Below are 5,225 nucleotides of genomic sequence, written 5' to 3'. Positions count from 1 at the left end.
TAGGAATTTAGTTGTTTTTTTTAAATGATTTTTGCCTGAGTATTTAAAATTGATTAGAAAAAAGAAAGGAAGAAATTTGTTAAATGTCAACAATGCCACAAAACCAAAAATAAATATAGTAAAGAATAGAAGAGAATTGTATAAAAATATAAGAAACATTACTATTTTTATTTAATATTTTATGTCTTTTCACCTATTTGTATTTCTGTAATGTTTATTTTTTATTATATTGCAATTATTATTGACAAATGTAAAAGGAAAATGTTACTGGCAATGACAATTTTAAAAATGCTTTTTTTTCTCTCTTTTTAGGATTTTTTATACTTTTTAATGCAAGTGTCATTTCTGTATTCATTTCTACCTTTTTTTTAATGGCAGCACTACTGTCGTTGCATTTTTACGTGGAATATCTACAGCATCATTTAGACCTTTGAACAATCACACATGCTTTTGAAAGTAAGATTTTAAAAATACTTATCTTAAAATTGCTCTTTTCCATCATTTCAGGCACCAGTTTTAGGGCAGAAAAGCATGGTAAAGTGGTAAAAAAGGATAGATTGTGAACAAAAGAGGCTTTATTTTTTTAATTTATTTTTTTAAACTTGTCCTGTCCAACAGCTGAGCAGACATATGAGAGCTGAAAGTCTCTTGTGTTTGACATATTTTACTGTTACAACAGGGGTTATGAAACATTTGACACACTGGGTGTATATTTAAATAAACCCCTTTTGTAATTTATGCTAAACTTTATTCTTCTTACTCATATCTGTAACAGTCTTTTGTTGGACCGGACGGAAAAGAATAGAAAGAATAGAAAGGAAGAAGAGAGAGGGATGCCCGGGTAGGGGGGGGGGGGGGGTAGGTATAAAGCCTCTGCTGGTATGACCTGACATGATACCTTTGTGGGATAATTTAAAAATCTGTCTGAAATGCAGTAGTGTAATGTTTTAGTCAGAATCAAACACAAAGGCTGCAGAATAGCCACCATCCAATCCACAACTTTTTTTTATTTAATTGGAAATGTTTTTTTTCAAGCAATCACATAAGAATAATACACAAAATGTCATGGTGCCTCTGGCAGACTCCTCCCCCTCTCCTCTCTGCTTGGCCTCTGATTGCTCCCAGCTGCGTCCACTCTACTCATCACCCTGCCAGACCTACTTAAGGAGCTCCAGGATCATCATTCATCGCCAGTTCGTTGCCCTTGATGGTGCTTAGTCTGGTCATCATAGATTCTCGCTCTATGTTATTGCTCTCGCCTCACGAACCTTTGTCTTGTCTTCAGGATCATCTAAACCCACGAGTGGACGCCCAAATCTACTTCCATCCAAGCGGAGGATACCCCCAGAAAACCTACCTCCTTCCAGCGCGCCGTCTGAACTCCAGGCCTCAGCTCAAGCCACAGCCGAACCTCCAGCCACGCCACAGGCCACAGCCGAATCACCCGCCTCGTCCAAGGTTCGCCCGGAGCCGTCACAGGATTCCTAGACTCGTCTTCAAGATCGCAGACGGGTCGTCGGTCTCGCCATCCCCTGCCACAACAGGACTTTACTAATGCCCTTGCAGTCTTTCAAAGGCTGGTCAACGACGTCCTCAGGGATTTTCTTAATCGCTTCGTTTTTGTATATCTGGATGATATCATCGTTTACTCTGACAATCTCATCCAGCATGAACAACACGTCCGTCAAGTCCTCACTCGTCTCTAAGAAAACCAGCTGTTTGTTAAGGCGGAGAAATCCGAATTTCATGTCAATTCAGTACAGTTCTTGGGCTATATCATTGAAGCAGGCCGTATTAAACCAGATCCCTCCAAAATCGAGGCCGTGTCCGCCTGGGAACCCCCTATCAACCGCAAGAAACTCCAACAATTTCTGGGTTTCGCTAATTTCTATAGACGCTTTATCCGCAACTATAGTAGCATTGCTGCTCCCCTCACTCGCCTCACATCCACCCATCAAAAATTTCAATGGACCCAAGAAGCCCAACAGGCCTTTGACCGTCTAAAGAAACTATTTGTCACAGCTCCCATTCTCATTCAGCCGGATCCCTCACGACAATTCATCGTGGAAGTCGACGCCTCAGATTCGGGGGTCGGCGCCGTCCTGTCCCAGAAGGAACTCACGTCTGGAAAACTCAAACCCTGTGCTTTCTTTTCTAAGAAGCTATCGACGGCGGAACAAAACTACGACGTGGGAAATCGTGAACTTCTGGCTATAAAATTGGCCCTGGAGGAGTGGCGGCACTGGCTGGAGGGGGCGGCGCACCCGTTTATCGTCTGGACAGACCATAAAAATCTCGCATACCTTAGGACCGCCAAGAGACTCAACTCCCGCCAGGCCCGGTGGTGTCTGTTTTTTGACAGGTTCCGGTTCACCATCACCTACCGTCCAGGAACCCGGAACGTCAAACCAGACGCATTATCCCGCAAGTACAGCACCACAGAAAACACCATCGCCAACACCATAGTCCCCTCCACGTGCATAATCGGGGCTCTCACCTGGGACATCGAAAATCGAGTTCTCCAAGCCCAAGGTGAGGAACCTGGTCATGCCCCATGTCCTCAAGGCACTCTTTATGTTCCCACCTCCCTCAGGGCGGACGTCATCTCCTGGGGTCATTCCTCCCGGCTGTCCTGCCATGGCGGCGTCCAGCGCACTCTCCATCTCCTCCGTAGGAGGTTCGTTTGGCCGTCTATGGATAAGGACATCCGCGAATATGTGGCGGCGTGTACCACCTGCGCCCGCTCCAAGACCTCCAATTCTGCTCCTGCTGGTCTGTTACAACCACTTCTCACCCCCAGCCGGCCATGGTCTCACATCGCCTTGGACTTTGTCACCGGGTTGCCTTCCTCACAGGGCAACACCGTCATACTCACCATCATTGACCGTTTCTCCAAGATGGCTCATTTCGTCCCTCTAGCCCAGTTACCTTCCGCCACTGAAACCACTCAAGTCCTGGTAGACCAGGTGTTCCGTCACCATGGCATCCCCTTGGACATTGTGTCTGACCGTGGTCCCCAGTTTGTCTCCCAAGTCTGGAAGGCTTTTTGCTCCGCCCTGGGGGCCACGGTCAGTCTCACTTCCGGCTATCACCCCCAGTCCAACGGTCAGGCAGAGAGGGCCAACCAGGAACTGGAGGCAACCTTGCGCTGCCTGGCGGCACAAAACAACGAGGACTGGTCCCAGTATATAGTGTGGATCGAATACGCCCACAATACTCACGCATTTTCTGCTACTGGGGTGTCACCGTTTGAGGCTGCTCTCGGGTACTCACCACCTCTGTTTCCGTCCCAGGAATTCGATTTGGCGGTGCCCTCGGTCCAAAAACATCTCCAGCGTTGTCAACGAGTCTGGCGCCAGACCACAGAGGCTCTCCTCCGCACCAAGGAGAGCAACTGTCGCATCGCCAATCGTCACAGGGTGGTGGGACCCGTTTATCAGCCCGGACAGAAGGTATGGCTCTCCGCCCGAAATATCCCCATACAGGCCACCTCCCGGAAACTGGCTCCTCGCTTCATTGGTCCTTACACGATTGAGAGGATTATCAATCCTACCTGTGTCCGTCTACGCCTCCCACGAGCCCTCAAGGTACACCCCTCGTTTCACGTTTCTCAAATCAAGCCCGTTCAGGACAGTCCTCTGTGCCCGCCGTCCGCTTCCCCACCACCCGCCCGGGTCATCGACGGCGCCCCTGCCTACACTGTCAGCCGCGTCCTGGACATCCGGCGGCGGGGTCGCGGGCACCAGTTCCTGGTTGATTGGGAAGGTTATGGTCCTGAGGAGCGGTCATGGATATCCCGCTCTCTCATTCTGGACCCGTCCCTCATTGAGGATTTTTTCCGGGCTCATCCTAATCGCCGTCCTGGACCGCCTGGAGGCGGTCGTTGAGGGGGGGGGGGGGGGGGGGGTACTGTCATGGTGCCTCTGGCAGATTCCTCACCCTCTCCTCTCTGCTTGGCCTCTGATTGTTCCCAGCTGCGTCCACTCTACTCATCACCCTGCCAGACCTACTTAAGAAGCTCCAGTATCATCATTCATCGCCAGTTCGTTGCCCCTGATGGTGCTTAGTCTGGTCATCATAGTTTCTCGCTCTATGTTATTGGTCTCGCCTCACGAACCTTTGTCTTGTCTTCAGGATCATCTAAACCCATGAGTGGACGCCCAAATCTACTTCCATCCAAGCGGAGGATACCCCCAGAAAACCTACCTCCTTCCAGCGCGCCGTCTGAACTCCAGGCCTCAGCTCAAGCCACAGCCGAACCTCCAGCCACGCCACAGGCCACAGCCGAATCACCCGCCTCGTCCAAGGTTCGCCCGGAGCCGTCACAGGATTCCTAGACTCGTCTTCAAGATCGCAGACGGGTCGTCGGTCTCGCCATCCCCTGCCACAACAGGACTGCTCATTTCCCTGTAACATTAAATCCATTACTACTTTCACTCTTCTCCTGTCCTCCTTCTGGGTTCCAGCGTCTGGGTCTGTTAGCCTCGCTAGAGTCATGACACAAAAAACATTACAATCATCAGTTATACATTCATACAAAGACGTATCAAATTTAGAATAATTAGACATATTAATAAATATTGCTTGAAAGGGAGTGGAAGGAAGCAAATTTATATAATCCCACCCCCGGTTTACCGTAACCATTTTATTACATGATTTATCAATATCCGGTTCATAACTTTTATCAGACAGAATTAAGAATCCTGAAGTATATATAAATCACATGACAAAGAGGAAATTCTTAAATTATTATGTAAAAAACAACTATTTTAGAATCAACATGGCAAATGCAGATCAGTTATATAAATTATATGCAGATTGTCTTAATTATAATATTCATGTATATGATTAAAAAATAATACTATATCAGTAAAATAGACACAACACTGTTTCAAAAATCTTCATAGCAAAAATTGATCAAGTATCAAAAGTTAAAAATATGTGCAAATTGTTTTTCATTAGGAAAAATCATGAATCAATTTTTGGAGCAAACAAAGTCATATCATTAGAAATCAATCAATTTAACCATCTTCATTAATTGATTTAGCATTTTTTATTGTTTTATAATAAGGTAGTGCTGTGAAATAAAATAAAATAGGGTCCATTTTCTGTCGATCGACCAAGGTTGGTATTGATTAACAGCTTTCTTCTGGGTTTAAACCGAGTTTATAGTTCTCTTTGCTGTTGTCCATCACAGATTTGTGGTGTTTCATTAGGTGGACACA

The 5,225-nt window shown here is 46.4% G+C and overlaps 1 long non-coding RNA gene across 1 annotated transcript; it reads left to right on the top strand.

Moving 5' to 3' along the window:
* Positions 1–3,893: 3,893 nt before the first annotated feature.
* Positions 3,894–4,436, top strand: LOC111949007. Its single transcript, XR_002875021.1, has 2 exons — positions 3,894–4,059; positions 4,135–4,436. It is a non-coding gene; the product is annotated as an uncharacterized LOC111949007 (long non-coding RNA).
* The last annotated feature ends 789 nt before the right edge of the window (positions 4,437–5,225 follow it).

Source organism: Oryzias latipes, chromosome 16 (genome assembly GCF_002234675.1).
Source record: "Oryzias latipes chromosome 16, ASM223467v1".
Classification (NCBI taxonomy): Eukaryota; Metazoa; Chordata; class Actinopteri; order Beloniformes; family Adrianichthyidae; genus Oryzias; species Oryzias latipes.
Note: the sequence above shows the minus strand (reverse complement) of the source record. Positions and strands in the feature narration are given on the sequence as shown.